This window comes from Orcinus orca, chromosome 4 (genome assembly GCF_937001465.1).
Source record: "Orcinus orca chromosome 4, mOrcOrc1.1, whole genome shotgun sequence".
NCBI lineage: Eukaryota > Metazoa > Chordata > Mammalia > Artiodactyla > Delphinidae > Orcinus > Orcinus orca.
The window spans coordinates 25,329,818-25,351,924 of NC_064562.1; the positions used below are offsets into that span (position 1 = coordinate 25,329,818).

The 22,107-nt window shown below is 42.5% G+C and overlaps 1 protein-coding gene across 8 annotated transcripts in view; it reads left to right on the forward strand.

The window, feature by feature from the left end:
* Window positions 1-22,107, forward strand: part of GAB1 (GRB2 associated binding protein 1) — a 127,571-nt gene that overhangs the window by 44,159 nt on the left and 61,305 nt on the right. Inside the window, exon 1 of one of the 8 annotated variants that reach the window (XM_049709530.1) lies at window positions 1,394-4,984. The exons of the other annotated variants lie outside the window; for them this stretch is intronic. The gene's annotated coding sequence lies outside the window, so the exon portion shown is untranslated. Of the gene's footprint in view, window positions 1-1,393; window positions 4,985-22,107 lie in introns of those variants that run through there. 8 annotated transcript variants of the gene reach the window in all.

Consider the following 22,107-nt stretch of genomic DNA (forward strand, 5'->3'; position numbering starts at 1 on the left):
GGGGTGGAAGGGGACTTTCCCACTTGTTTATGTAGTCCACACTCATCACATGTGGGAATTTGATGCAGTTTCTTCTGTTATATTGAAATGCTTAGCTTTTCATACCGGACATGCTGCTCCATGAAAACAGGCTCTGGGTATGTCTGTATATATTTAAATGAAATGAAAAAGAAAAGCAAAATCCAAGAAATGCCTTCAGTTTGCAGTGGTGATTATTTTTAGGCCGTGTTCATATGCACCAAAAGCTTTCTTTTAAGTCAGCTGACTGGAACTTGGAACAGAGCTTCCCATAGAAACAATAGTATAGTATGTGTGGTGCTAAAGTTTCCAGACTAGCCCTCAAAGCTTAGTTAACCCATCATAGGCTAACATGCTTTGCAGCAAAGGGACAGTGCTGTGTAGCATATCAAAACACTGTTCAGATATAGAGAACAGACTTGTGGTTGCTGAGGGGGAGGGGAGGTGGGGAAGGGATGGATTGGGAGTTTGGGATTAGCAGATGCAATATTATACATAGAATGGATAAAAAAGAAGGTACTACTGTGTAGCACAGGGAACTATATTCAGTATCCTGTGATAAACCATAATGGAAAGGAATATGAAAAGAATATATACATGGGTGTATAACTGAATCACTTTACAGCAGAAATTAACACATTGTAAATCAGCTATACTTCAATAAAAATAAAAAACACTGTTTAATGATATTCAACCTGCAGCTTGTTTCAGTGCTAGACGTTAAAATTGAAAAAAAATGTATTGCCTAGGGATACATTTAATTTCTCTTAAAAGGTGGGTTTTGAGGAAAAGTAGTTCTAAAGAGACTTGGCGTAGTGGAAGAGCCCCAGGTGGACCTGAAGACCTGCTACGTAGCAATTTGGGCATCTGAGGCCAGTAAATCAACCTCTTGATCCTCGGTTTGTTCAGTGTCATGAAGTGATGGTGAGGGTCAGAGCAGAAAGTGCACGGGAAGCTGATTTGTAAACTGTGAAGTTCTATACAGAGGTCCAGGGTAAGTTCTGATTCTTTCCTTAATTACGAAAGTCCTGTGACTGGGCGTTTCTTTCTCCTGACACATGTGTACTAGTAGCAGCACTGCTTAACAATTAAGATTGATCCCATTTAGCTCACAGACACAACAAATGCATGTTATTTTGACTCATTTGCAAGACAGTAACATTTGCTTTATTTTTATTTATTTATTTTTTTTTGCGATACGCAGGCCTCTCACTGTTGTGGCCTCTCCCGTTGCGGAGCACAGGCTCCGGATGCGCAGGCTCAGCGGCCATGGCTCACAGGCCCAGCCGCTCCGCGGCACGTGGGATCCTCCCGGACTGGGGCACGAATCCGCGTCCCCTGCATCGGCAGGCGGACTCCCAACCACTGCGCCACCAGGGAAGCCCCACATTTGCTTTTTTGAGACGGTTGGTTGGAATTTCCAAAGCAATCTCTCTGTCATGCTCTCATGTTTCTAGTCTTCAAACCTCTCCTGTTCTTTCCTTTGTGTGAGTATCTCTTTCTTAATCACCTTCTCAAGTTTCAGGTTACATAGCAGGGCTCCCCCTCCAGCCTGGCCTCCCAGCGGCCCTGGCCTCTCTGTGACCCATGCCTCTGGCCTCAGACCAGCTCTGCACTGTCGGCACCTCCTGCAGTTGACCAGCTCTGACGAGGGGCCCCTTGTTCTCAAAGCCTCGCTGGACACCAAGCAGAGGCAGCCTGTCTGGAGGGACCACAGCCTTGGAACAGTATTTTTGGTGGGACAAGCCTGGCCCTAGACCCTGATGCTAAGTGTAACACTTGAAGTGCTATGGGCCTCATCGCCCAACCCAGGAGCTTTTCTGGTGCAAGTGGTGTTAGGAAAGAAAACGGGGGCTCAGTGGCCATTGCAGAGCAAAGTGTTCCCATTCCCCGCCCTATTCACTGGGGCAGGTTGGGGTGAGACTACTTGTATACATGTAAGATTCATGGTAACCCACCAAAGAGGTGCATTGAAAGGGACTTATTAAAGTATTGCTTTTTGTGTCAAAGTTAACAAATTTCGGGTCTAAACAGAATAATAACATTTAATATTGGAAGCAGCCATTAGAGGTCAGGAAGTACAGCTTATTCCTTTTGGAACGGAGAAATCTTTTTTTTTTTTTAATTAACTTTTTAAAAATTAATTAAGGGCTTCCCTGGTGGCGCAGTGGTTGGGAGTCTGCCTGCCGATGCAGGGGACGCGGATTCGTGCCCCAGTCTGGGAAGATCCCACATGCCGCGGAGCGACTAGGCCCGTGAGCCATGGCCGCTGAGCCTGTGCGTCTGGAGGCTGTGCTCCGCAGTGGGAGAGGCCACAGCAGTGAGAGGCCCGCGTACCGCCAAAAAAATAAAAAATTTAAAAAAAATTAAAAAAAAAAAAAAATTTTGGCTGCACCTCGGCTTGCGGGATCTTAGTTCCCCAACCAGGGATTGAACCCGGGCCCTCTGCAGTGAAAGAACAGAGTCCTAACCACTGGACTGCCAGAGAATTCCCTGGAGGGGAGAAATACTGAGCTGGACAAGTCAACTCATTTGCAAGTGTCTCGTGCCTTCAAATCTTGAGCTCTTTCATAGGATGTCCTTAAGGTGCTACATCTGCTCGCTACCCACTCTGTTCTCTGGGTAAGGTTGGCACTGATTGGCACAGCTGTTCGCTGAGATCCTAGGATCTGCCTAACAGTCTACAAAGACCAGACGTGAAGTAGGGGGTAGCCTACTATACTACCTCTGATTCCTGTCTCACACCATAGAGAGAATTAGTATTATTTATTAAGCAAGGCAATTTGTAGGAGCTACAGAAACAAGACACACGACAGTTTCTGCTCTTTTAGAGCTTACAGTGCTGTATTATCTCACATAATTAGAGGGAACCAATTCTGGACCACACAACACGTACTGAATTGGATATTAGTGTTTCTCCTACTGACTCTAAGATTTAGAAAAGATCAATTTACTTCTTGGGCCTTAGTTTTCTTAACCATAACGGGAGGAGATTGAAGTCTGAAGCCTTCATATCTGTACGTTTTGTGAGTCACAGTCTCCTGATACTTTTTCATTTTAATCATCAATCTTTTGATTCCATTTATTCTTTTTATTTCAAGGAATTCTTAGCTAAGATGTAGATGCTAATTAATTTACATGCTGATGTGTGATAGGCAACTTAGCCCTTTATAGAACCTCAGGCTGGAGAAAGTGGGGAATAGTATAATGGTCCATTTCTTCAATTTTAAGGCAGAATAGATCCCAAACCTATGTAAAATAATTTGGATTTTTATACAGCTCATTAGGAAAATAGAATATGCCTGCTTTTGAATATTCAAAGACTTAGAGGATGTGAAAGGGCTTTTGACTTTACAAAGGGATTTGACCACAGAATTCTTTTCCATAGTGAGTTAGTTCCTCCAGTGCATTTAAAATGTAATATGTTATTTTCTTTTTCTTTTTTTAAATTAAACTATAGCTGGTCAAGGAGTCTTTCATTATTATGGAGACAGTTCTAATTCTCAAAGTAGATGAGGGCTCAGAAGGTTTTAGCAGGAGTTTCCCACTATAAATTTTGAAACCAAATTATTTTGCCACTTCAAAATAATTTGCATTATCAAGGCAGTCAACTGCCCATGACTGAATTTTCCTTTCAAATAAAGAATCTGATCTACTGAGACAACTTCAAAAAAAAAAAAAAAGAAATGTAATATGATTTGCAGAGCTTATGTGCACCAGAAATATCCAGTTCTGTATATTTACAATTCATAGTTCTGCAGCAGTGCTGAGCATGTACGCACAAAATATGCTTTCTGTTACCGAACTGGAATTTTCTATGGTGTAAGAGGGTTTTTTGGCTGTTGTGTTGGAATTTTCCTGACCTTTCTTCCCTCTCTGTTCCTCCCAATCGTCCAGGCGGCATTCCTTTGTGAAACAATTAGTTAAAATATGGGAGTTCATCTGTGGCTGTTAGATGTGTCCCCCAGTTAGGGGGTGAATTTGTGACTGAGGTGGGAGATGCCTTCTGTAGTGGCCAGAACACAGACCAAGTACAGACAGATTTAGGTCCTGATGCCAACACTGCCTCTCACTAGCCTTATGCAAGGTATTGACACTTAACCTCAGAACCTGTTTTTCATCTAGAAAACGGAAATTACAATAATAATGCTGAGATCGCAGGATAGAAGAGAGCATTTCTGTTTTCTGAAGGGGCTGACATAAAATAGGCCTTCCACGAAAGGTAGCTCTCTGCCTTTCCCCTCCAACCCGTGGAGCAGCCAGAAAGCAGCAACAAAACTGCAGTCTGTGGAACAGCAGGGTCTGAGACCTCCGTGGGGTTAAGGCATATGGAGGGCAGGAGGCATGAGCAGGATTCAGCACAGGGTAGCCTGGTGTCGTGGTTAAGCCATTGGCCACCAGAGCCTGAGAGCCTGGGTTCAACTGTCCTAGCTCTGTGATTTTGGTAAAGTCACTGATCAGTTGAGTGCCTCAGTTTCCCGATCTGTAAACCAAGGCTAGTAGCACTTACGTCATCAGGTTGTTGGAGATCCCATGTGTTAATTTGCGTGCAGCGCGCAGAATGGTCCCTGGCACCTAACAAGTCTGTGTTTACTGCAGTCTGTTACCATGAAAATCGTTTTTTGTTGTTAGTGTCATGCAAACATTAAAACCATTACATGAAATAACTGTAGTCTTTACAAAGAGAACAGATCTTTTCCATCAAGGAGGAACAGGGCTTGGCCAGCATCTTTTAACAGGAGATAGATTTGCTCTTAGAAGTCTGCTCCGGTCTTTCATCTCGCTCCCTGCCTGTCCACTCTGTACAGCTTTTGTTATTAATGTGGAGCAGTTGAAGTCACTGACTTGGGTGCCGGCCAGGCCAGTGTTTCTGCGGGTGCATATTACTTTCCTAGGCTGGTCCTGAACAGGATGATGGAAATCAGAGGTACGGGGAAGCTGTCCTTCTAGGCAGCCTGCACATAAGGTGTGTTTGCCGTCTTCTTCGTATTGATGCTGATGGATCAGAATCTTACTTAGTATCCTAGTAATTTTTTTTTTCTCTTACCCTACAACCTTTATCTCTTCCTTTAGCTGTCGTTTTGCTTGTTCTCGGGTTAGACAGACTGACGCTGATTTATTATTTGTCTTTCTCCATTGTTGTTTTATTGTTGAAAATCTTAAGTTAACTAAATATTTATTGAAGGCAGGTGAAATTTCTCCATAAAGCTGTATATTTCTGTACTGTGTGTGTCTATATAAAGAGATGTGACATTTGGGGACTGTTCAATCTATATTGTTTTTTTTCTTTCTCTGTAAGTAAAATAACCCTGTGGGGAAAATATTTGTCGAAATAGCAAGTGAAAGTGTGTTTCCCTCAGGAACTGTGTCGCTTGAGAACCCACTTTTATTTTCTGCTCTGCTTTTGTATTGGGGGCTTGGGAAACTATGTTTTTGTTGTTTTGGAAAAGCCATGGAATTTTATCAGACATTTTCCTGAACCTCCCTACCTTCACCTTTTCCTGAAATATTTCTTTCAAAGTCCTGTTTTCCTCTGTTAGAGGATTGATCCATCATTTTAAAAATATAGGAGCTTGCTTGACTTAGGCCTTTTTGGTGATCCTTTGGCTTTATATAAAAAAGAGACGTTTGTCTGAGAAACAGCACTTGGGAGATCATATGACCATTAGTGTGAAACCTGGGGCAGCGATCTGTTAGCTTGAGCCATTACAAATTTTTTTTTCTTTTCATATCTGCAAACAAATGTGTGTCCCCGGACCCTGTTGGGCATTGTGACTGGGGGTGAGAGATACATTCTCCAGTTTTAGACTTGATTCTAACTCCTGTTGCCTAATTGTGGGGCTTTCTGTGGTTTTAGTAACTCCCATTGTGAAATAGAAACTGATTTCTAGTTAATCTTACCAACTGCTCAATTGTGACGTGCATGTATTTCTTTTCAGTTTCACAGTTGTTTTCTGCTGTTTTCTGAATCTGTAAGCAGTACTTGGGAATTCAAATAACGGGAAATATTTTTCTTCCATAATGGTGTGTCACAGGTGTTTGAGTGCTACACGTACTCCCTACTCCATTTTTAATGTCAATTTAGTGGAGATAAAACATGGATAATAGCTGTGGGTGTAATGAATCTGGACCCTCTCCCCAGTGGCTCCATATCTCCATATGTTATGGTGCCTCTCTGATCTTTCTGAAATGTGCAGTGTCAGAGCACGGAGACTTGGTGTTTAATATAGGCATTTCTGAGATTTTTCTCTATGGTTTGGATATAAAATAGCTTGCACAAACCACATTCTGCATCCATTTACAGAATGCAGTGAAAGGAGAAAGCTTTTAGTGTTATCATACTCTTTATATAGTCTAGCTCTTTTAAAAATATACGTTTTTTTGCTATGTTAGAAAATTTTGAAAATGCCGAGAAGACAATAAAAATTACTTGTAACTACCACTCAGAGAAAAACTGACTAATTTTCTGGACTACTTTTTTATGCTTATTTATATGGATATGTAGTTATTCTTTTACAAGAATGTCTGTAAACCTTTTTGAAACCTGCCTTTTAAAAAGCATAATAATAGATATGAGAACCTTTCTCACATCCCAAAACTATTCTTTTTTTTTTTTTTTTTTTTTTGCGGTACGCGGCCTCTCACTGTTGTGGCCTCTCCCGTCGCGGAGCACAGGAGACACTCAGGCTCAGCGGTCGTGGCTCACGGGGCCCAGCCTCTCCGCAGCATGTGGGATCTTCCCGGACCGGGGCACAAACCCGTGTCCCCTGCATCGGCAGGCGGACTCTCAACCACTGCACCACCAGGGAAGCCCCCAAAACTATTCTTTGAAAATATGATTTTAAGTAGCTGCAGTTTGGCATCCATTGTAATATGGCTCTGGAAATACTTATTAAAGACGTGCCAAAGAAAAACGTGCATTTTGGGGATGAGGTCTTTCTTCCTAATTTTAAAAATAATTGGGTTAAAAAAGTAATTAAGAACATGTTAATTTTGTGCTTTACTCAAGATAAATTTATTTAATGTTTACTACATGTCTATAATAAAACATGTACTTTATATAATTCTTGGTATAGCAACAACTAATTATAAGTAATTAATGTTTAATTAGCCATTCACAGCTGATTAAACAAGTGATGTTTTCAAAAATGAACTTACCCTATTAAAAAAATCAAACTAGGGACTTCCCTGGCGGTCCAGTGCTTGAGACTCTGCGCTTCCACGGCAAGGGCCGCGGGTTCGATCCCTGGTCGGGAAACTAAAGATCCACATGCCTCATGATACAGCCCAAAAAAAAAAAAGACTGAAAAAAAAAATCAAACTAATTTTCAAATAGTCTTCTTTTTTTTTTTCTTTTTTTGGCTGCATCAGGTCTTGTTGCTGCACGCGGGTTTTCTCTAGTTGAGGTGAGCGGGGGCTACTCTTCGTTGTGGTGCGCAGGCTTCTCATTGAAGTGGCTTCTCTTGTTGCAGAGCACGGGCTCTAGGTGCGCGGGCTTCAGTAGTTGTGGCTCACGGGCTCTAGAGCGCAGACTCAGTAGCAGTGGCGCATGGGCTTAGTTGCTCCGCGGCATGTGGGACCTTCCCGGACCAGGGCTCGAACCTGTGTCCCCTGTATTAGCAGGCGGATTCCTAACCACTGCACCACCAGGGAAGCCCCTGAAATAGTTCTTTGTTTTAAACTTGAAATAAGATGAAAATCTTTTGCACCTGAATTTTGGGTTCACCTACCGCGGTCAGTTGGTACCATCAGCTAGGCTGTAATTTGGAGGTGAACTTGACTTTCCTTGGGCCTCCAGGCTGTACAGGACAGGACAGGCCGTGCCGTCAGGGAAACAGAGGCAGATGGTCCCCATGATGGGTGCCAAGACCCCAGCAGAGACGGCTGCTACACCTCACAGCCTAGGGTCAACAGTAAATGTCGGTGGCCTTGCTCACCCTTTCTTGGAGAGAAAAGAAGCTCTCCTCCTCTGCTGGCATATTTTGAAACTGCTTTGCAGCCTCTGTTCAGCATGGGGTAGCAGGTGTCAGGGCAGTTAACTTCTAATGGGCAGCGAAAGAGGAGGTAGTGGCAAAGCTGGGGCCGAGTTGGCAGCCCCTGTGGCTGTCTCATGCAATCCACATTCTGGCGTTCTCAGGGTCTTTCAAAGGAATCAGTCATTTAACCTTGTGTCATTCTGGCGTACTTGGCGCCTCACGGGGAGTAGTGATGAAACCAAATGGAGCCGTCAGTCAGTGAATCTTAGTGACGCTTTTCAGTTTGAAAACTAAGCCTGCAGTCACAGAACCTTCTCTGAAAATCACCCTAGAATTGACTACTGTGGCTTGTCCTCGACACAAGGGAGCTGATGTGGGCAGAAGAACGTGCTGGAGAATCATGTGTCCCCGAGTTTATATATCTGTGCAGCTACTTTGGAGTAGTATGACTTTGGGCATATTTCTTAATCTTTCTAAACGTCATCTGTAAAAAATGATGGGAATAAGAATTGCTTTCAAGATAAGCGAGAGCTTGTATTTTATAAGTGCATGGCACAGAGTAAGCTTTTGCTCAATATTAGTTCCCATGATGATGATAGATTCGTGCTGTGTTGATGATAGATGTGTGCCGAGTCGTCCGACCACCCTATGGGTGCTTGATTGATCATTGATTATGCGGTAGCTCTGCAACAAAGTCGTTTCCCCTTCTGAATACAGCCTCCTCGTGCACTGAGCTAAACTCGAAAACGCAAAGCTTTATAAAGAGATGCCCCAAAGTACACTGACTTAAGTTAAAAGGTTTGGGGGGGCTTTTTCCTTTTTCTTAGAACAGTCCAGATGGTCTGTACTCCGGGAGAAGTAGGAAGCCTCAAATTCCTTCCATCTTGTTTCTCTGCTATCCCGTGAGTGCTGCCCCCATCTTCACAGTCAAGGTGACTCACAATGACCTCTTTTCAGCCAAGAGAAGGGACATGATCTAGATGTTGTACAGATCATTTTCACTCAGAGTCACACGACCACAACTAGCTGTAAGGGAGGCTGGAAAATGTCATCTTGAGCAAGCCAGACACCCTGCGAAGGCTTCTGGTACTGTAGAACGGGAGCTGGCAAACAGTGGTCTGACCATCCAGTGAGCCAGCTACTTGTCATTGTAAATAAAATTGGATAGGCTTATGGTTACCAAAGGGGATAGTAGGGGGTAGGGAGGAAAATTAGGAGTTTGGGATTAACATATTCACAGTACTGTATACGCAATAGGTAAACAACAAGGTCCTACTGTATAGTACAGGGAACAATATTCAATATCTTATTGAATGGAAAAGAATCTGAAAAAGAATATATAGATACACACACACATATATGTGTGTATATGTATATCTGAATCACTTTGCTGTACACCTGAAACTAACACGACATTGTAAATTAACTGTAGCTCAGTAAAAATACACAAAATTTTAGAAACAAATTATATAGGAACACAGCCAGACCCATTCGTTTATGAATTGTCTGTGGCAGCTATCCCATTACCATGGAAGAGGTGAGGGGTTGTGACGACCTTACTGCCTGCAAAGCCTAAAGTATTGACTACCTGGCGCTTTACAGAGGTTTGCTGACCTCTACTATAGAAAAGGGGGAAATGACTATTAAGGGAGCAGTTGATAGTCTCTGGTAAGCAGGTGAGTCACTGCCTTGGAAATTCAGAGTTAGGAGTTGGGTCTTATGAAGACTAATGAGCCCGGGAGAGGGAGTTTGTATGTGGGTGGTCGTTGAAGAAGCATTGGGAAAGCACTGGGAAAGATGTAAGGAGCCAGGCCTGAAGGAGCCTGGTGGAGGTGAAGGGGGCAGCCACAGAAGGCTGCTTCCTGAAGTGAGCTTCCGTCTTTAAAGTGGAGCCTCATGACTCAACTACCGCTCCCCGCTACCCCATTCCCTGCAGCCCTCTCCTCTGTCTTGCACTGGATGCTTGCTGCGTTCCCACTGCCGCTACCGTGGGTCAGATCTTCTTTTCCCATTGCGTCCTCACTGGTCTCCCTGCATAGAACCTCAGCCTCCAAACCACCCAAGGTAACCTCCTTTCAGTGTGGCTTTTTTTTTTTTTTTTTTTTGATGTGGACCATTTTTAAAGTCTTCATTGAATTTGTTACAACATGGCTTCTGTTTTTTATGTTTGGCTTTTGGGCTGCAAGGCATGTGGGCTTCCCAGCTCCCCGACCAGGGATCGAACCCGCATCCCCTCCATTGGAAGGCCACGTCTCATCCACTGGACCACCAGGGAATTCTGTCAGTGTGCCTCTTCGGTTACTCCCCTTTGAAGGACTTCCAGTGGGTCCCGTTATCTACTCAGTACAGGCCCAGCTCCTTGGCTGGTCACTCCAGATCTTTCCATCCTTTGATTTCCTATCCTGTTTTCCTTATAGCCTTACACACACTCCAGTCCCCAGGAAACTGGGGACTGGAGTGTGTGTAAACATACTCCAGTTTCCTCACAGAAACACCTCTTGCCCACTCTGCACTTGGCTGTCTCCACGGATCTGCTCCTATCACCACCTTAGCCTCGCTCTATCGAAAGGCTTTGGGGACCTAGGCCACGGTGGGTGCAGGGTAGGCACATTCATAGCCGGGCAGATGCGGGTGCTGACTTCCTTTTGGTGCCTCCCACGTTTGGATTTCCCTTTCCAGCTGGGCCCTGTCTCCCGACCTAAGGGTAAGCGCTCCCTCCTCAAACACTTCTAGTGCTTTGTGGGCATCTTACGGCACTCGCTACTTTCTGTGCGGGACTGGGGGGGGGTTGGTTAGTCATCCCGTGTCTGTTTCTAGTCTCTCAGGGGCTGTAAGGGCTCTGAGGCTGAGTCCAGGTCCACCTGAGCCCTGCCCTCTTCACTTTTACCTAGTAGGTGCTGGTCAGTGGTAGAGTGATGCTGTCTACAAATGAATGCCTGTAACGAACGAAAAATGAAACTGACTTACCTGGAGGAATTTAGGTGCAAATGAAAATAGGGCTCTGATTAATTATGTGGAAAATGAGTGCCGCTTAAGATCTTCAAAACTCAGTGCAGTATTTTAGCGAGTTTTTAGAAGATGAACACTACGTTGTAAAAGTGTTTTCTTCAGACCCGAAGACATAGTAAAAGTGTTTTCTTCAGACTGGAAGCAGTATTGAATGCAATCTTTTTTTTTTTTTTTTGGCCGCGCCAAGAGGCTTGCAGGATCTTAGTTCCTTTACCAGGGATCAAACCTGGGCCCTCGGCAGTGAAAGCACGGAGTCCTAACCACTGGACTGCCAGGGAATTCCATATGTATGTGTGTGTGTGTATATATATATACATATACATTTATATATATATATAATGCATTTGGAAGTTTCAAGCAGTTCCTTGGAAGCCAAGGCTGAGCCAGAAACCAGACAGCCCTTGTGTGAGGCCTAAGGGGGAACATGTGGACACAGACCCCGAGTACAGGAGATGGGCCACCTGCAGAAAAGCCTCTTAATCCACTCCCAGGGTGGGATTGGAGCCCTTTCTAACCAGTGCTGCCAGAGACATACCTTATCATGTAGACGAACCATCTAAAATCACTCCCATCATAATCACAGAAGGTAGCATTTTCACAGCTTCATCTTTCCACAGTCGCTCATCAAATGTCAGAGGAACTTTTATGTTTATAGAAATGATGTACCCTATGGAGTGCCAACTGCTTTTGCTCCCTCTGTCTTTTTAACCAAGCCTAGAACGAGGGGACCCATCTAAATCATGAGATACTTGCTTACGCTGGGAAAGAATTCATGCTGTTCACTTATCCATCTCCTGTTAATTAAAACCTAGTGACGGGACTTCCCTGGTGGCTCAGTGGTTAAGAATCCGCCTGCCAGTGCAGGGGATATGGGTTCTATCCCTGGCCCAGGAAGATCCCACATGCCATGGGGCAACTAAGCCCATGCGCTGCAACTACTGAGCCCACGTGCTGCAACAGCTGAAGCCCGCGCGCCTAGAGCCTGTGCTGCACAACAAGAGAAGCCACCGCAATGAGAAGCCCCTGTGCACTGTGATGAAGAGTAGCCCCCGCTCACCGCAACTAGAGAAAGCAACTAGAGAAAGCAACTAGAGAAAGCAGCGCAGCAACGAAGACCCAGTGCAACCATAAATAAATAAATAAATTTAATTAGAAAAACAAGAACTTAGTGAAGTTGGCAATGATGGCAGGAAGCAGATGGATAAGCATGAATTTTAAATGTGTATTCAGACTTTCTGAAAGGGTCGGAAGGAACGATACTACCTAGACAAAATGGTACAGCTCCACCTGGGAGTTCAAGAGCTGATGCTTGAAGCACACCTAGAAATAGTGCTTACAGCCTCTTTTGTCAGAAAGGAGGGAAGGGGGGGCTTCCCTGGTGGCGCAGTGGTTGAGAGTCCGCCTGCCGATGCAGGGGACACGGGTTCGTGCCCCGGTCCGGGAAGATCCCACATGCCGCGGAGCGGCTGGGCCCGTGAGCCATGGCCTCTGAGCCTGCGCGTCCGGAGCCTGTGCTCCGCAACAGGAGAGGCCACAACAGTGAGAGGCCCGCGTACAGCAAAAAAAAAAGAAAGGCGGGAAGGGAAGGGCCTTCTTTTCTTACAGTCTGTGCAATTATTAAAGAATTAAACAATTTATTCTGGAATTTTTACTCAAGCTTAAGTTACGATAAAAAACCACCTTCTGTCTCTTAACTCATCCTGTACTTACTCTTCTGTGTCCAGTGCCTGGCACAGTAATCAACAGACATTAAGTGTTCAATACATATGTGCTGAACGAGTAAATAAATGGCTCTTAATAAAGGAAGGAATAAATAAAGCTCTTACTTATAAGAGCTTTCTGGAAGATTACATGGACTCTTCAGCAAAATGATTTTTTTCCCAGAGGTGAAATGTAAAGACAAAAGAAGCTGATCTTTCTAATCCCCCTCTTGCCTTCACCTTACCAGTCTCCTCCAGTACACATGTCCCTGGCACCTCTCCTGGTTTTAGTTTAAAAAGTTCATGAGGAGTGAAGGTGTGTGGCCTCATATTACTGAAAGGAAAACCCCAGTGTTGGGTAAGGGGTTCATGGCCCCTTTCATAATAAGCATGATATTAAACACAGCCAAGATGAGCTCATTTTGAATTAAGCTTGTGTTACAGCACTGATTTGAGGTACAGATCTAGGCTTTGTGTGTCACATAATAGAATTTTGGAAAGGAAGTAGGTTTCAACGAGAAGCCTCTTTCAACTTGCTGCTGTCTGATTCCTTTGAAGCTTGGGTTTTTTTTTTTTTACAAATTTTGATCTTCAACGAACAGTAGGTTAGCGATGTTTATGAGCAACCAAATATAATTTATACCTCTTCATTTTGAGCTCGTAATATTTCTCCTCCGGGTATGTAAGAGAGAACACAGCAGAAAAATCTCAGCCGGAGGGAGATGATTTGCAAAGTGATCCGTAGGGGACACTGCAGTGTAGTGGATGGGCGTTTGAATTTTGCATCGTACAGACCTGCAGTTTTGATCATTGCAACGTCCTTTTGTCCTTGGAAAAAGTCACTCAATCCTCCAAGTCTATGTTTCTTCATCTGGAAACTGGGAACAGTAACAGTACTTTGCTCAGAGGTTCATTAATGAGATAATTCATGGAAGGCTCTCAGAACAGTGCTACGTACAGTGCTTGCATCGACTGTGATAAAACCAATGCTGTTGGAACAAAGGGATCCCAAAATACAGTGAATTAGTGAATTCACTAATACAGTGAATTAGTTAGTGCATCCAGGCTTGCAAGGCAAGGCAGTCATACTCCTTGCAGAAATCCAGGGACTCAAGGCAGTCATACTCCTTGCAGAAATCCAGGGACTCAGGTTTTCTACTTTGTTACTCCATCCTCCCGACATCGCAGAGTCCATCTGCAGGGTCAGAGTGAGGTCATGGGCACTTCTGTGTCCAGGCTTGAGGGGAGGGGGAAGAGTGTGGAGGTGTCATGCTCAGTGTCTTCAGGCCCAGACCCAGAAAAGGTACACACCCCTGCACTCACCTGACCACATCTGGCTGCCAGAGAGGCTGGAAGTAGAATTTCTAGATTCTGGGTACTGGACAGCATGTACCCAGTTACGAGGCATTCACGGTGGAAAGATGGAAAAACAGACTTGGGGGAGCAGGACTTAATCAATGCAACCATTATTTTTTTTATTAAAAAATAACATCTCAAGTGAGGGTTTTAATATCCCGGCTCTGGGGGAAGAGGAATGAAAGAGCTGTTGCAGTACAGAATTTGTGTCTCCCCTAAGAGGTTAGTTGTTTTCTGAGGGAGGGGGTCCTTTAAGTGTTAAATGGCAAACCCAGGTAAACCTTGAGGCAGAGTAGAAAGGGTGGGTAGAAAGCTGTAGAAGGGGTGGGAATGTGATAAACGGAGTGAAGGCTGATTAGCTGTGCTCTTCTTGAAAGGCCTGCTCTGTAAGTAAAACTTAACCCCTCATGTGACCCGGCAAGGACAAAGGACAGTGGCTTCTAGAGAAACTTTTTCTAGGCGTGAGGAAGTTATTTCAAAGCACAGAAAAGAAAGGCAGAGAAGTGGAGACTTGCACAGAGAAGTCTTATTCATCTTTTTCTCTTTCAAAGATATACTTTGTGCTATGCAAAGGAAAAAATTACATAAATATTCACTGAGTTATCTCTGACTTGTCACTGTTGCCAGAGAAAAGACAAATACACGAGTTTCTGCATTTAAAGGCAAGTACTTCAGGTAAAAAGATGAACTATTAAATAAGCAACTTTTCTCAACAGAAGAAATGCCCAGATTCTTAAGGACAGCCAAGTTGGGGGTAAAGATCTAGTATTAGAGCAGAATATTTTCAAATGCTAATAAAAATGATCTCCAAATTATTTTATTCTTGTGCATTTAGCAGTTGCTAAGAAACAATTAGAAGGAATGAAATGATGTCCTGAGTCGCTCCATAATATTTTTTAAAATCTCCTACAATTTTAGACTTGGCAAGTAACTTACACTAGACTCTTTTGTATGCAAGTAATGCTCATACATGAGCAGGCATTGGTTTTTGTTTTTGTAAGTAACCCTTTGCCTAACCACTGAAAATAGCTGCAGCTATTTTAAACAGATGGTCCAAAGTTCATAGGAAAGAAAGGAGAAGTGAGATTGTTTCTCAATTTTTATTTTTCCCCCACCAAAATGACAAAAATAAATAACAGCATATACTCTGAACCAGATTTCATGGAAGTGTTTACCTCTAAGGAAGTTAAGTTTCCTAAGAGGTGGGATTTTGTAGATTGACCTGTATGACTTGACTTGTACAGTCAAAATATAGTGCTTAAATTCCTAGTTTCTGATTGCTTTTATCAAAATGATTGCTATGCTGTTGAAATGGAGTTTTTGTTTTTTAAAGGAAAATTAAGTTGTGGTGAAATATATGGAGCCTACGAAAACTTATTTCAAAAATTCTGAAATCTTAGAGGGTGGTAAGTGGTGATGACGTGTTGATAATTTATGTTCCTGTTGCCGGAGACTCAGCAAGAATTCCAGTGGATGAAGTTCAGATTCTTACGATTTCCAAATTCTTCAGGGTTCTTGGGCTAGGAGTTAATTAGCTACTCTTTAGTTTCTGACATATTTTGATAATTCAATAATGAATTAGTATGAAGGACTTGGAAAAAGAAGGCATTTCTTTAATATTGCAGATGCTGTTGTTAGATGTCGGGGAGCAGATTACAATAGTAGTTTTGTCCAACAGATAAAGGAAGGGATATCCAGAGTTTTCTACTTGTGAAATATATACTAGGTTGCTGAGGCTTACCTAGATTTTTGTTTTTTATGAATTCCCATTAGTGATAACTGTACCTGGTTCATGTCTATAAGCTCTGTGTCCTTCTGTGTGTTCACAAACCCCCTACAATTCTTTGATTCTGATGCTTGCATTTTCTTTTTAATTAATTAATTTTTAAAATAAACTTATTTATTTATTTATCTATTTTTGACTGTGTTGGGTCTTCGTTGCTGCACGCGGGCTTTCTCTAGTTGCGGCGAACGGGGGCTACTCATCATTGCGGTGCACGGGCTTCTCATTGCGGTGGCCTCTCGTTGCAGAGCACGGGCTCTAGGCACGCAGGCTTCAGTAGTTGTGGTGCATGGGCTTAGTTGCTCTGCGGCATGTGGAATCTTCCGGGACCAGGGCTCAAACCCATGTCCCCTGCATTGGCAGGCGGATTCTTAACCACTACTCCACCAAGTAAGTCCCTTCTTTTTTTAAAATTGAGGTATAGTTGCTGCACAATATTAAATAAGTTACGGGTGTACAATATAGTGATTCACAAGTTTTAAAGGTTATGCTCCATTTATAATTACTATAAAATATTGGCGGTATTCCTTGTTTTGTACAGTATATCTTTGTAGCTTATTTTATACCCATAGTTTGTACTTCTTAATCCCCTACCCCTGTATTGCCACTTCTCCTTCCCTCTCCCCACTGGTAACCAATAGTTTGTTCTCTATTGAGAAGTGAGTTTGCTTCTTTTTTGGTATATTCACTAGTGCATTGTATTTCTTAGATTCCATGTATAAGTGAGATCATTACAGCATTTGTCTTTCTCTGTCTGACTTATTTCACTTAGCATGATATCCTACAAGTCCATCCGTGGTGCTGCAAATGGCAAAATTCCATTCCTTTTTAAGGCTGAGTAGTATTCCATTGTGTGTGTGTGTGTGTGTGTGTGTGTATATATATATATGTGTGTGTATATATATATATACATATATATATATGTATATATATATACCACATCTTCTTTATCCATTCACCTGCTGACGGACGCTTAGGTTGCTTTCAGGATGTTTGCATTTTCTTTACCTTTACTGTTGCAGTGGCAACCTGTGATTGGTAGCTCTTGGGCATTCATTGGCTAGGGGTTATAAACTACCCATCTGGAATCTTTCACCTTTGCTTCTGTCTGAAATTGTCTAAATAAAAAGTAGTAGAGTGGTGCATATGAATTAATAAAATCATAGCCCAGGGGCCAGCAAACTACAGCCTTGTAGGTCTGATTATATCTAAGAAGGCTCGTTATATTTTTAAAAGATTGTAAAAAAAATAAAAGAATATGAGACAGAGACCATGTGTAGCCCGCAGTGCCTGAAATATTTGCTGTCTGAACCATTACAAAAAAGTTTGCTGGGCTTCCCTGGTGGCGCAGTGGTTGAGAGTCCACCTGCCGATGCAGGGGATGCAGGTTTGTGCCCTGATCCGGGAAGATTCCACATGCCGCGGAGCGGCTGCGCCCGTGAGCCATGGCCGCTGAGCCTGCGAGTCCGGAGCCTGTGCTCCACAACGGGAGAGGCCACAACAGTGAGAGGCCCGCATACCGCAAAAAAAAAAAAAAGTTTGCTGCCCCCTGTCATAGACAGATAGTATAATGTTAAGTGGTTAAGGTACAGACTCTGGGGCCGGGGGACATTGGTTCAAATCCTGGCTTTACCACTTGCAGCAAGTTACTTAATTTCTCTGTGACTCGTATTCTCCTCTGTAAATGGGAATGAGTACAGTGCCTACCTCATAGGGTTGTGGTGAGAACTGTGTTAATGTATAAAGTGCTTAGAACAGGGCCTGGTACTTAGTACTCAGTAAATGTCAGTGATTATTATTACTGTTGTGGGGAACAGCCTTTAGAGATCATCTAAAGTAGCCCATGCTTTCAATTGGTGAATGAGGAAATTATCAAATGCCACATTCTGTTTAAGGCCATTTTCTTTCTAATAGTGCCTACTTTACTGAAAAAAGACATTGAGACAGACCCATACTCAGATGTTAAAAAAAAAAAATGCTCAAAAGCATAAAAGGAAATAATAAAGATACCTGCTTTTTAGGTTCAGAAAAGAATATTAAACGTGACACTTTAAAACAAAGCAGATGGACATTCTTTGATGTTACTTATGACAAGCGTAAGAAGAAATAAAGTGGAAATGAGAGTGATTGGAGAAAGGATAATTGTTAGAGAGGGAAAGAAGAGGAAACAAGAACACGAAAGGCTGTCAGCAGAAGAGGAGAAAGGTTAGATCAAAAGGGATGCTGGCGGTTTCTGCAGCATGTCCAGCGTTAACATCCCTTCTTCCCTTGGGAGCCCACCTTAATCATTCTGTGTGTCCAATTTAACTGCTCCCATTTGAAGGAAAGCCTGTCGCCTTTTGTTTATTTTTTTCTCTGCAGAAATAAATTTTCAGCATCAAGTCAAGGAGTGTTTACTGAACACACATTATAGGTAGGGTGTGTTCCCTCAGAAAACCTGTCACATATATGTGTGTGTGTATACACAAAATCATCATATTTTGTATATTTATTTGTGAAGCCAAGTAATTTTATTACCTTTAGCCACTTGTCTTCATCATCATCATTCTCATAATGAAAACATCTGTCGGATTCCTGAATACCTTTCTTCATTTTCTCTAGTACCCCTTGATTTGCCATAAGTAGGGGAAGAACAAACTTAGTTATTTACAAAATATAGAAAATGTTACAGGAGACACACAAGAAATTAGTTAAGTAAAATTCATTCTTTCTTTTTCCTTCTATTTTTCTCTAGTCGTTTATTCTGTTTGTGGATATCGGACCCGAGAGATGAATGGTCCAGGATTGGTATTTGATGATGTCAGGGGACTGAAGTAATGGCCTCGCATGGAGATTACACAGTGAAGCCACACATTGATTATTACCTCATCTTATTAGCTGATGGAGACCTTTGAGGAGACAAGACTGCAGAGCTTTCAAGCCTGCAGCTCCCAGGATGTGACCCTGAGAGCTTGATAATTGTTACTGCCCAGTGGGACCGTGTGAGGGATAGTGGTGGCTTCGTGTACTAAAATACGTTTTATTGGAGTGCTATAACAGTTCCCCCCATCCTTTGGATTGTTCAGATAAGGTTAGCACTTTCAAATTGACTTCAGTTTTCCTTTGTAGCAGTTACAGAACTAAAATCAATCCTGCTCGTTTACTTGGGTTTGCCCTCCTCCACTAGAATTTACATTTGCTGAGGCAGGCGAGTTCTTGTTTCTTAAACTATGTCCTTGTAGCAGCCAGAACAGCGGCACATGGAGGTGCTCAATAAATACTTTTGGATGAGTGAATGAATGAATAAATTAAATACAGTTGTTGATTTCCACTGAAATATCCTCCCCAGATGCATATAGGTTGCCAGTTGGTGTCATTCTAGATGTTTTTGTGCTAAGAAGACTATCTTAAGAATACTTTAAATTTTGAATGAATTCTGTTTAAACCCATGAACAGTTGAGCACATAAAAGGGAAATTGAAAATGAAATCCATGTTTTCATGGGTTAATACTATTGTAACTTAAATGGTGAGCAGTAAGATTGTTGGATACCCACGGCTCAGGCAGTTAAAGCCTTTAGTTGTGCTAAACATGTTTGAGAGGGCTTGTAAAATACAGTTGTCCCTTTTGGATCTGACAGGGAGTGGTTCCAGGACTCCCCTCGGATACCACAGTCCACGGGTGCTCAGGTTCCTTCTATAAAACGGCTCAGTGCACATCCTCCTATAGACTTTCGATCATCTCTAGATTACTTGTGATACCTAATACAACGTAAATGCTATGTAAATAGTTGCTGGCACGGTAAATTGAAGTTTTCCTCTTTGGAACTTTCTGGAATTTTTTTTTCCCCGAATATTTTTGATCCAAGATTGGTTGAAACTGTGGATGCACAACCTGCAGATATGGAGGGCAGACTGACTGTATTGTTGTTCCCTTTATTCCAAGAGAATAGCGTAATAAGTACTGATGTTTAAAGCAGTGTTCTTTCAAATAACAGTGGATTGTAAAACGTTATTAACCACTATACTCTGCTGCTGCCTTTTACTTTTATTTTTAATTAATTATTTAATTTTATTTTTAATTAATTAAATTTTCTTCGCACCTTTTTTTTTTTTTTACATCTTGGAGTATAATTGCTTATTGGAGTATAATTGCTTTACAATGATGTGTTAGTTTCTGCTGTATAACAAAGTGAATCAGCTATATGTATACGTATATCCCCATATCCCTTCCCTCTTGTGTCTCCCCTCCCACCCCTCTAGGAGGTCACAAAGCATGGAGCTGATCTCCCTGTGCTATGTGGCTGCCTCCCACTAGCTATCTATTTTACGTTGGATAGTGTATATATGTCATTTTTTCAACTGAAGTATAGCTGATTTACAATGTTGTGCTAGTTTCAGGTATACAGCAAAATGATTCAGTTATGCATATATATATGTATATATATATTCTTTTTCAGATTCTTTTCCATAATAGGTTATTATAAGATACTGAATATAGTTCCCTGTGCTATACAGTAGGTCCTTTTTTTATCTATTTTATATACAGTAGTGTGAATCTGTTAATCCCAATCTCCCAATCCATTCCTCTTCCACTTCCCGTCCCCCTTGGCAACCACAAGTCTGCTCTCTATGTTTGTGAGTCTGTTTCTGTTGCAGATAAATTCATTTGTACCATATTTTAGATTCCACATATAAGTGATATCATATGGTGTTTGTACTTCTCTTTCTGACTTACTTCACTTAGTATGATAATTTCTAGGTCTACCCATGTTGCTGCAGATAGCATTATTTCATTCTTTTTATGGCTGAGTAGTAGTATTCCATTGTATATATATCAATATATACCATATCTTCTTTATCCGTTCATCTGTTGATGGACACTTAGGTTGCTTCCATGTCTTGGGTATTGTAAAGAGTGCTGCTATGAACATTGGGCTGCATGTATCATTTGTACTGCCGTCTTTTAAAGCATGCCTTCCATATACCCTTTCTTCGGGTTTGGATGTAACAAAATGAGTAGTAAACCAAGAAGGAGGAAGGCATGGCCTGTAGGGCTTGGTGGACGCACCCTGGGAAGATAAGGTGGGAAATCACAGGAGGAAAGCCTGGTGAAACAGAAGGACAGGGCAGGAGAGGACTCCAGCGGAGTGGACCTAAGAAAGGAGAGGATTGGTAAAATGGGAATTACAATGGGAAGCTTGGGAAAAGTTGATGATCTGATAAAGGCAATTGGTGAGGTGGAAAACAGAGACTCCATTAGAGCACAACCCAAGGAGCATTCTCTGTTGTGTGGCCTGGGGATAGTGACACTGACCCTGGACAAGAGGAGAAGCCAAGGCAATTCTAGCCCCAAGGGGCTGTAGGAAACAGCACACATCCACGGCCATGAGAGTGTAAATGCCCTTTACTGATTTTAAACTCTTAGACTCAACCTTTAGAGTTAAAAAACAGAAAATTGAGATGGTTATAGAACAGTGTGAAAGTATGTGTACAGCAGATGAAAATTAGGCAGTGGAAGAGCGTGAGGGAAAATGGAGGAGAGGATGAAAACTAATTGTTCCAAGAAAGTTACACTCTGTGCCTGATAAACTACAATAGTAGCTTAGTATGTGGCTCAGAGTTTCTCTGATTGAGGGACTGGAATGGGGGTATCACTGCTTTGGGAGGAAGGAGGGAAGAGGCAGTAGGGAGAAAGTGAGCTGTCTGTCAAGGCTGGACCTCAATAGATAGTGTCTAAAAGGGACAAGTCATATAGAAGCATAGTGTTTGGAAATAGGATATGTCTTTTACTGTCCTAGTAAGAGACTCAGCTCAGTTCAGATGGTTCAAATGTAGACTTTAATGAAGGGACTATTTATGGCACTGTGGGTTGGGCTTAGATGAGGGTCCTTATACCCTTAGGCTGGAGGGACAGGGGAGGAAATAATAAATGCTAATTTAAAACACTGTGTATACAAGACCAGTGAGCTCTGGAACAATGAGGAGTGACCACCCAGGGATGCTGTGCTCAGGAATTAGGTAAAGCCAGGAGAAGAGAGGAGGATAAATACGCTCACCCCTTCCCCAAACAGAGGAGGGTGGAGAATGGGTGGGCGGGAGAGGTTTAAACCAAGAATAACCAACCCAGGGTAGCCACCCAGAGAAGCCAAAGCCAGGACATGCTTCTCTTTGGAGTCCAGCTGGGGGTGAGGATGCCTGCAGTGGGGATTTTTGTTATTGTGTTGCCTGATAAGCTCTTCTGTACAATTTGATGTTTTAACCTCCTGCAGGTATGGATTTAATAGA